Source organism: Primulina tabacum, chromosome 2 (genome assembly GCF_025594145.1).
Source record: "Primulina tabacum isolate GXHZ01 chromosome 2, ASM2559414v2, whole genome shotgun sequence".
Lineage (NCBI taxonomy): Eukaryota > Viridiplantae > Streptophyta > Magnoliopsida > Lamiales > Gesneriaceae > Primulina > Primulina tabacum.
Window position 1 is genome coordinate 3,828,837 of NC_134551.1, and position 11,844 is coordinate 3,840,680.

Consider the following 11,844-nt stretch of genomic DNA (forward strand, 5'->3'; position numbering starts at 1 on the left):
TTTGATTTTGCTATTGAAGTTATGAATTATTCATCAATCAAATCATCTTTCCCGATTGATCTTTAATTTATTTCACACATCCTTGTATCACTTGATGTTATTGGATCACCTAAATTCCACAAAATCAAGTCTTTCTTTTCAAATTGATGATTTGGCATGGGATGATATTTTGGATCTTTTATTTTAATTTAATATCATATTTTATTTATTTTAAATAACTGGCGCATGGGGCCAATTGTTTACATCTGGTGCTGAATTATACGTTAATTATATTTTTAATCGTGAATGAGAATTATGCAATTAAAAATCCCATCTCTTAAAGAAGTAGGTGGATACCGAGGAAGTCAGAACTAGGGAAAGTAATCACTCACCCTTCGGCAGCCACGTGCACCCAGAAAGGATGGATCATAAAATATTTATCCAATTCTTGATGATAAATTGTCGTGGATGAGAAAATTCTAATATTCGAAAATATTTATATTTTATTCCCACCAATTTTTTTATTCTCCAAAATTAAATCAAATATTGTCACCTTATTTTTATTTTCATCTTCATCTTACTATAATAATTATAATGTTTTCACATTTTCAATTGTCTCGTGACTCCGAATTATTATTATTATTATTATTATTATTATTATTATTATATTAAACTTTTATAAATTCAATGAATAAAAAATTTTCTCCTCGAAAATAATAACACAAGCTTGTACGTCTCAAATTCTTCTTCAGAATATTTTTTACGATATAACTTCTTTTTTAAAGAAGAAAATCGTATTTATGAAATTTCTTCTCATTTGGTGATAAGTAAAGAAAATATACTTTTCATACGAACTCCACAAATATTTAATTGTTTTGAATTTTTTTAAGAATACATCAAACGTAAAGAAAATTTTCTATCGGGTAGGCAAATTTTGTCACGACAAAACGTCTTGACGAGTTATATTCTTGAAACTAAGTATAATGATCAAGATATTAATAAAACAAAAAAAGATATTAATAAAACCAAGTATATGTCAAAAATATAAAGAATTTTGTGGAATAAAAAAGATAACTTATATCCAGTTTAAATCATTTACTATCAATGATTGTTTTATTTTTTATTTCATAATCATGCATGTACACGTTGAAACATATTATTGAATCAAAATGAAAATAGTATAATTTTTTTTCTTTGTCAAAAAATTTGGAAACATATAATAAATTCACAAAATAAAATCCCAAAAATTAGAAATATTCTTCTAATTTTCTTTTGTTTTATTCCAATATTTAGCTCATATGTTGAGTTACAAAGCCCTAAAATTGCATTGTTCTATTTCAGTAATGTGAAAATTTTAAGCTAAACAAAAACCTCCAAATTGTAAGAGCTTAACAAAAAAGTTCACATAGACATTTTATTGGACACCTTTCAATCATTCGTCACATAACAAATGTTCACACCAAAATAAAACTTCTATCAAACCAACCGATTTAACCACATTCACGATTTCAAAAAAAAAAAAAGTTATAAAATCAAATATCATCTATCAAGATCCAATTCAAAATTGCAAAAAACATATTATCAAAATCATGCACGGAAATAAAATATATCACCCAGCAAGGAGGAAAGACGGCTTGAAAATTGGAAAATAACTAAAAATACTAACATATTTGCTATTAAATTAAAATTTGATAATTCTTATATGGATTTATTTACGTTGAACTAAGCTACGTAAACATTTTGATCAAAAATCTCGCCGGACAATTGTCCACCTTTACCCATACTTGTCATCTGCCCTGTATTTACATCTAGGTTTGAGAATTTGATATAAAAAAACGAAACGGGTTTGTCCGTATAGTCGAGGGAGACATTGGCATTTGTTTCTTCTTGCGGGGATGGGGTCTACTTATCACGACCATTTTTTTAGGGCCAATGTTTCCACGACATTTGGTTAAAAAAGGAAATTAGTTGAAGCAACCGTAAATATAGGTTGGGAGTAAAATTTGTACTAGCCTTCGAATTTAATTAAATGATTGTGGAGGCTGACTCAAATTTTCTTGTACTTTTCTGGGACTTTTTCCGCCTTTGTTAGTTGTGTGCCTCATTCAATGCTACGTAATTTGACACAGTAATAGGGGCATCACAATGAGTTGACGAATAAAACAACCATGTATACCAAATAGTTTAACATGGAACTTACTATCTTGGTCACACACGTCTATAGCTTTAGAGCGTGAGCGGGTGGTATCAGATAATCATCGATATAAACCATACAAACATAGATAGCTTAAATCATGGACATATAGAGGAGCTTGTTATAGAGTTCGAGATGTGTTATTGAATATTTCGAATAACTTATATGATTCGTGAAGAATGATGGTCAATGAGATTTATCAAGAAACGTGTTTAGATCCGTATATGTTTAATAAAGAGAATAGTAAAAAAATAGAAATTTTTCCATTGGAACATACAAAAATGACAAAAATTAAATATCTTTATTGGCGTTTTGAATCACAGTTATGTGAAATTAGATTAGGTTCTTCTGGTAAATAGATTATGAATACGGTGTAGTTATTAGAAGATATCATTTTTGTCGTTCACAGAAAAGCACCCGCACTAAAAGAGAAGTAATAAAAGATATTTTTTGAGAAATGTTGATGTCAACACAAGGAAGTTCGCCCAAAGAAATGGCTCAAAAAGCAACTTCTAGCTTCGCGTTTTATCGAATCTTTGGAGAATTTAACTCCGTAAATTTTGGTTCTCTGTATTTTAACATCGACTTGTGTAAATGTCCAAGTAAAACATTTTTAGTGCCATACGGGAGTATAATATATATAAGCTATTCTTGTATTTTAAATCTTTTGTGTCTGCTTAACTTGGTTTAAGTAATTGAAATCATTTCATTTTCAAAACATAATAAATGTAGATAATTCTTGTACACTCTATATTCGTCAAATTTATAAAAGATCTGCGTTATAATATCAAGTACTCAAATCATCTCCTACTCGAACTCGAAAAGAAAATTTCTAATTTGCATCATGTTAATCTAGCTGAAAATTTTGAAATACTAGTGAAGATCCACGATCGTGAACGACAATTTCATAAGTACTAAGAAACATTAAAATACGGTTTAGTCAGAAGAGCACCATGGGTAAGATGCTCTCCCTCGAAGCATAATGACTAAAAGAAAAAACAAAACATTAGTCCACCAAAACTTACACAACAATTCCGCGAAAAGTTTAATAATAATAAAAATGTTCAGTTCGACCATCCCCATCTTAAGACTCCGAGCTCTCATACATAACGAGAGATGCGCATCAGTAAGAACGTAAATTTAGTCAACCTCCTCGATCTTAGGACCTGGACCGCTGCTGCCTGAAGGTGCGGGGACATCATCATCATCCATAGGCGCCTCTCCACCTGCACCTTGATACATCTTGGCAATTATAGGGTTGCATATGCTCTCCAGCTCCTTCATCTTGTCCTCGAACTCGTCTGCTTCAGCAAGTTGGTTGTTTTCCAGCCACTGAATTGATGAATCAATCGCATCCTCAATTTTCTTCTTATCATCAGCAGGGAGCTTAGAGGCGATTTTCTCATCCTTAATGGTGTTCCTCATGTTGTATGAATAGTTCTCGAGTGCATTCTTTGCTTCTACCTTCTTTTTGTGTTCCTCATCTTCAGACTTGTACTTCTCGGCTTCTTGAACCATCTTTTCAATTTCTTCCTTGGAAAGTCTACCCTTGTCGTTGGTAATGGTAATCTTATTCTTTTGACCTGTTGTTTTGTCCTCAGCTGATACATTCAAGATCCCATTGGCATCAATGTCGAAGCACACGGTGATCTGTGGAACTCCTCTGGGTGCAGGGGGGATGCCAGAAAGCTCAAATTTACCAAGCAAATTATTATCCCTCGTCCTTGTTCTCTCTCCTTCAAATACTTGAATCAGAACTCCAGGCTGGTTGTCTGAGTACGTGGAGAAGACCTGTTCCTTCTTGGTGGGTATGGTGGTATTCCTTGGGATCAACACAGTCATGACACCTCCAGCAGTTTCCAGACCAAGGGAGAGAGGGGTGACATCCAGAAGAAGAAGATCCTGCACCTTCTCGTTACCCTCACCACTCAAGATGGCAGCTTGAACAGCAGCACCATAGGCAACAGCCTCGTCAGGATTGATACTCTTGCAAAGTTCTTTGCCGTTGAAGAAGTCTTGCAGCAGCTGCTGGACTTTAGGGATCCTAGTAGACCCACCAACAAGGACAACATCATGAACAGTGCTCTTGTCCATCTTGGCATCCCTCAGACACTTTTCAACCGGTTCCATACATTTCCGGAACTAAATCCATGTTGAGCTCCTCAAATCTGGCTCGGGTAATGGTCGTGTAGAAGTCAATACCTTCATAGAGAGAATCTATCTCAATTGTGGTTTGTGCAGTGGATGAAAGAGTTCGCTTCGCTCTCTCACAGGCAGTTCTCAATCTTCTCAATGCTCGTGGGTTACCACTGATGTCTTTCTTGTTCTTCCTCTTGAATTCCTGGACAAAGTGATTCACCATTCTGTTGTCAAAATCTTCACCTCCAAGGTGAGTGTCACCAGCAGTAGCTTTCACCTCAAATATACCCTCCTCAATGGTAAGAAGAGAAACATCAAAAGTACCTCCACCAAGATCAAAAATCAAGACATTCTTCTCGCCAACACTGGTAGACTTTTTGTCAAGACCATATGCAATAGCTGCAGCTGTGGGTTCATTGATGATGCGTAGAACATTGATACCAGCAATCACACCGGCATCTTTAGTTGCCTGACGCTGAGAGTCATTGAAGTATGCTGGAACAGTAACCACAGCGTTCTTAACAGTCGAACCAAGGAATGCCTCAGCAATTTCCCTCATCTTAATCAAAACCATGGAAGATATCTCCTCAGCAGCAAATTGTTTCTCTTCACCCTTATAATTGACAACGATCATGGGCTTGTCGCCTGGTCCAGCAATAACCTTGAAGGGCCACAACTTCATGTCACCCTGAACAGAAGTATCAGAAAATCTCCTGCCAATCAATCTCTTTGCATCTGCCAAAAAGAGAAGCAAAAGCATTTCTTTCATCAAAATTAAACTTAATCCTATGTATATTAATCAACTGAGAATAGAATATCAAACAGACACAACCCGGAACAAAATCGCAAGACCCCATCTAAACAAGCATCAAAAAAGGGATTCCTTCTAAAGCTGACGGGCATACGGCATTCTTCTAAAGCTGACGGGAATACGGCACCGACATTAACATAGAAAATACAATCAGCAGCAAATTGGAATAAAACAGAGAAGGCCAAAAAGTTGAGGCAAAAAACAACATGACCTATCCTAAGAAGGTGGGAAACAAAAACATAATAAAATGGAAATGGTTGATGAGTCTAATGTTACACAAACAACCACTAACAAGTTAAAACCTACATTTTATTATGCAACTATTGTCATCATCTGCACACAGCGCATTCAACCATATCCTCCGGCCATGGCTCCTAACAAGAAAGTTCAAACTCACGCGATCTTAACCAAATAAAGTACTTTGTATCCATTTAATTATAAGCATAATCATAAATTAATCGGGCAAGATCAACACATTGATACAGACAAGAGCTACATCAAACCTAGAACACTACGGATCTAGTTTGAGCAAGGTTAAATTAGCACATCAAGGTTGGTTCTAGATTATCATAAACAACAGGAAGAACTTGCTCAAAATATAACCTAAAACAAATCGTGAAGGATTATCTTATATATTAGAATTCAGCAATGGAACTTTACGTAAAAAAAACAGTAATCAACATAAAATAGACAAGAACCAGCAGAAAAGAACTAGTTTTAATTACAAATCTAAACTAAGACAATCAATACGACTCGCGTAGCAAGAGACTTAGCACATCCAACAAAGTAACACCAATATCGAGAATCAACCACATGAGAAATCAGATCTACAAAAATATCCATTGAAACATAGAACATTTTAAATGATAAAAATCGCCAGCTTCAAAAACAAATCTTACCAAAAACAGTATTAATCGGATTCATTGCGACCTGATTCTTGGCAGCATCACCGATGAGCCTCTCGGTGTCGGTGAAACCAACATAAGATGGCGTCGTCCGGTTTCCCTGATCGTTCGCGATTATTTCAACGCGATCGTGTTGCCAAACGCCGACGCATGAATACGTCGTTCCGAGATCGATTCCGATCGCCGGACCCTCTCCTTTCCCTGCCATTTCAGCCGCTCTTTTCTAGATCTAAATTCACAAAAACAAGAATCGCAAACTTAGAAAAACTAGCCCCAAATCGCCGTTTGTAAGAGCTAGGGTTACTTAAATGAAAATGTCAGCGGCGTGTGAGCATATTTATAGGGATGCAAAGTCATTGATTTTCGCGTTCCAGAATGTTCGATAAACCAATGAATCATTCGTAGCCGTAGATGGATGCGGAAAAGTCTTTAATGGTGGAAGATTATTTATGTGGTTTGGTTGTGTGTGTGTGTAATACTACTATATTTGTATCCCCACAATACAGATTGGTTTGCTCATAATATATTATTGTTATTCTTATACTATTAATAAAAATAATATTAAGAACAAATGTTATATTAGTTATGGTAAAAATTTGTGTGAGACTGTCTCACGGGTCGTATTTTGTGAGACAGATCTTTTATTTGGGTCATCCATGAAAAATTATTATTTTTTATGCTAAGAGTTTATTTTTTATTATCAATATCGGTAGTGTTGGCTCGTCTCACAGATAAAGATTCGTGAGACCATCTCATAAGAGACCTACTCATTAGTTATATACAAATATTTTTATGATCACAATACAGATTTGGTTTGGTTGTGCATGTAATAATTTAAAAAAAAAAAAACTCAAATTCATGACATTCAAATCTAGTTTATGGACTCACTCGTCATCTCATGATAATTATGTGGTTTCATATATTTTTTATTAAAACATGAATTACAAAAATTTGTATTTTTTAAATAATATTAATATTTATATATGTAATTAGAATATTGTATCAATGTTCTTTAAGTGAATTTGTTGATTTTTTGGTTAATTTAACCGATAATTGAAGTGCGGTGATGAAAATAAATATCAAGTCCACCTCATTTCTAGATTATTTAAAGCGATAAAATAGGAGTGGAATGAAGATTTAATGTCAGCAAAAGTGAGATTAGAATTTTCAAACCAATTAAATAGAACCAAATATGAACCCCGATAAATACTTAATCACCACAGGGATTAAGTGAATAATCCCCAATTAGAAAAACCATCTCACCACATTGCCGTCCTGTGTGACACAGTGATAGGGATGTTGAATTTTTGGAAAAATACACATGAAAAGTAAGTCCAAAATAATGCATTTTTTTTGGGATTTCAACAAAATAAGACAAATAAATTTAAAAAACAAAATAGGACAAATGGCGAAGCTGTTTGTGGAACGGTGCGGAAGCTCTATTTTTCTTTTACATGCTTTTCAAATTTGAGTAGGTCTTTTGTGAGATAGTCTCACAAATCTTTATTTTGAGATGGTCTCACGAATCTTTATTTATTAGACAGGTCAACCCTACCGATATTCACAATAAAAAATAATACTCTTAGCATAAAAAGTAATACATTTTCATGGATGATCCAAATAAGATATATGTCTCACAAAAAACGACTCGTAAGACTGTCTCACACAAGTTTTTTGTCTTTAAATTTTGATTAAATTTGGGTGAGTATATAAACTCTTGATAAATTGATACATTAATTATTTTAAATGATAAATTGATTCATAATCGGTTGTATTTTACTCCTTTTTTAAAATAATTATCAAAACACTTACGTTAGACTTTGGTAATGATTTGTTTTATTAATTATTAGTGATAAAATGTTTGCTTTGCATAAGTAGACACGTACAAGTTACAACGCACATTCAAGAAAGATCGAGATTGGGCCCCACTCAACTCGTCCGTCTGTGCATTTCGTATGTATGGGTGGGGTGGGCGTCGGCGTTGGTGGCAGTAGCCACCCGTCCTCCTCATTTAAAAAAAAAATTAATTGATAATAGTTTAAATAAAATTCTAAATAATTATTTGTATTAAAGTAAATATTTTAAACATAAATATATAACAATATTTTTTTATAGAATTTAATTATATATCTAATCTTTAATAATTAATATTTTACAAAATTTTGTATTTAAATATTAATGAATTATTCTAATATCTACTATGTTCATTGTAGTTATTTATATCTGCGTTTTCTTAAAATAAATAAAAAAACAACTAAGTATTATATACAAATAAATAAACATAACTAAACAAGTCAATCAAATATTATTTTGTATCTTTTTTCATAAAAATCAATTGGTTTGTTGGCCAAAATAATATAATCAATACATGCATAGTTTGGTACAAATGATAGGATAAACATTTGATATATAATATAAGGATAAATAAAATGTAAGATATTATATTTAATGTTTGGTATGATTTTAATAAGAGTGATTAAATTTATATATTAGATTATAATGACAAAAATAACATTATCATCATAATTATCAATTATATAATTATCATCCAGTGATACTAATTTAGAACTTGATCATATATAGGGTTTATGATTTTTATATATTGATGGCAATTAAGTTATTTGTGGTTTTTTTATCATTAAATTAAAATTATCACATATCATAAAAGGGATATTTTATCCTTGTATAAAATTATTTATCACGGGCCCATGAGATTATCATACGCTTCTAAAAATGTACCAAATGTGGGATAAAGATGATTATTTATCAATTCATCTCTTATCCAGTGGATCAAACTGTACCACAAAGTATAATAAATCAATTTGATTATTTGCTAACTAAAGTTTACAACTTAATTAGAATATAAAATCAATTTTAGACATAATAGGTTTACTATCGAATAAAAAAAATAAATCGATAATAAATTAACTAAGTTTCTCATTGTGTTGATGTACCTCACACTTTAAAGAGAGATTGTATGTCAAAACTGTTGCACTAATATATATACAAATAAAAATGTATCATAAAATAGCACCAGAAATATAATCCAACAAAACTAATTTGTATGAGAAATTAACGAAACAAACAAACTGATGTTTGTAAAAAACTAAGTATCCTTGAAATAGATTTGTCATCTCCACGAGGTACTTAAGGATAAACGTATATTTATCACAATACAATGGTTGAACCGATGCGAATTAAATATCAATTCCCTAATTCAGCGAACTCAAATCATATTTTTTTTTATCATCAAAACTCAACAAATATCAAATGATAAGCTATCAATATGAAATGCAAGAGAATATTTGAATGAGATATTGAGTGTGTGTGTATTGAGGAGGGACAACTTATTTAAAAATTAATTTGCTGTTAGAACAATTTCCCCCACATTTTATATGGTAAACCAAAATTCAACAACAGTCAACAGTGTATTCATAATTTATTTCAAAGTGTGATTCTTTTCTCTTGTAATGTCATTTTGCCCAGGAGAATAAAGTGCAATTTTTCGTGTCTAATACCATGTTGATCACAAAATTCAGCAAATGACAATTCATATTCACCTCCATAGTCACTTTTTAGCACATTCATTTCTTGATAAGTTGATCACAACTTCATTTTTGTACATGAAATTTTTTTATATGACTACATATTTACTTTTGAAAAGATACATATTGCAAAATTTTGTGATATCATCGACAAAAATAATAAGATATCAACTTCCACAACGTTTTCGCACTCATTTTAAATCACGTGCATCTATATGAATTAGATCAGGGGTTAATTATTTTTTCAATTGTCTGAAAAGATGATCTTGTTAGTTTTGTTCGACACATATTTCGCATTTGTGTTGTTTATCGATTCGAAATGTATGAATATTTTTTAATTTAATTAATATATGAATAGTATCATAATTAACATGTCATTTTCTATCATGTTACAAATTAAAAAGACCGAAGCAAGTTAGCAGAAGAATTCATTTCATTAATTACGAGTTTAATAGTTATTATATCACGGGCCTATATTCTTTTCGGTCTTTTGTATTCAGAAGCCTAGTGGTCCGGACTGCCACAATTGTAGCACTTCCTATAAAATAATTTGTTGAACATTTCATTCTTAGGTCCCAACTTGGAACCTCCACCGGTAAATTTATCTATGTTTGAGCATTGTCTATGTTCGCAAATATTGGCCATAGCAACAATAATATTGTTGCTTTATTCAAGACGAAGCCTAATAACCAGTTCCTCTACATTCATCTCATTTTTAATTATAGCCGCAATTGGAGAGTTTCACTATACACCATGCTCTCCGCGTGAATATCATGCAAGATAACTCGAAGTTTCCGAGCCTAAATGATCATAGTTTTGGAGTCGACCATATTGTAGTCCAAGAATCAGCCAACAATAAATTTATTGGCCTTGACATTATCATTTTTGCATTTCTGATCCACAGACTCCCACAATTCACGATTCGTCCTATATTCACTATACATATTATATAGCGAATCATTTAGACCATTCAATACATAATTTATACACAATAAATCTAAATGGTGTCATGCATCGACAATACTAATAGTCTGTACATCTAAGTCAACCACAATTGGTTCGGGAGCATCTTCGCCGAGAACCTTGCAAGATTCAAAGTGGTGAGATAGAAGAACATATTTTATTGTCACCTTTTGCAATTCGAATCGTCGAAGTTCTTTGGCTTATTAGCATGGCTGACAAGCAGCATAGCTCCATGAGCATTGACCTTGATAACTGGGGGAATTTGTGCGTCTTATCATCATGGCTCACAAACAAACCTAAGCCTGCAACAAATTACAATTTTCTTAAAATAATCATCAAATCACTATTCCGGTGAACTCAAATCGCCCATTTACTTTTCACAAAATATAAATGAAGTATAAATGAAAAATAGAATATAAAATACAATAGAATATTTGAGTGAGATCTCGAACGTGTTTTTAAATAGAAGAAATAAACACACTTATTTATAGATAAAAAAAGAACACTAAAAATCATTCAAGAACGTAAAGAATAAAAAATTCACGTTAAATAAAAAATATAGAGAGCAAAAAATCACTCTCGCATTACACGATTTTTCATTTAAATTTTAATTTTAATTTCATTTTCCAACTCACAAAATTATACCACATTATGGTAATACAAAGGGTTATTTCTTAATATAATATAATAGTATAAAATTTTAAATCAATTTTTTTTATAAATAACTCAAAACTCAATTCACAAAAAACCTACTCCATGAAAGATATGATTTAAAGTTTAGGAATCAGCTCACAAGTTTGCAAGAATGACCGAAGAATGAATGGGGGGAGGATGTGATTTAATATTATCCATAAAAAAGTTTATATTTTGTTATTCATCATTATACCTAGAAATCAATCAATATATATGTATTTAAATTTAAGATGAGTTAGATTTCATTCATAAATAATAAAAACTTATTAACCGTGTTTATGTATAAAAATAAATATAATAAAATGCTCAAATATTCGAAGCAAACAAGTACTTAAACTGGATTTGTTTTTTTTTTAAAAAAAAGTCCTTAAACTTTGAACGCCACAGTGTATTAAAAAAAATTACAAATTAATAATTTCAATCACGACAAAACCACGATCCGTGTATTCAAATTATAAACAAAATTATATCCATCGATCTGTTCCTTATCGACGGTCCTAGTAGTATATAATAAAAAACGCGGATCGCGTCTTCCACTGTCGATTGAAGGCATATCCAACGGACGTCGCGTATTTAAGGACTGCGGAACCTCTCTATATAACCTCGCTCTCGCCT

The 11,844-nt window shown here is 32.1% G+C and overlaps 1 pseudogene; it reads right to left on the reverse strand.

Moving 5' to 3' along the window:
* Positions 1-3,050: 3,050 nt before the first annotated feature.
* LOC142526152 (heat shock cognate 70 kDa protein 2-like) lies at positions 3,051-6,346 on the reverse strand (annotated as a pseudogene).
* Between the last annotated feature and the right edge of the window lie 5,498 nt (positions 6,347-11,844).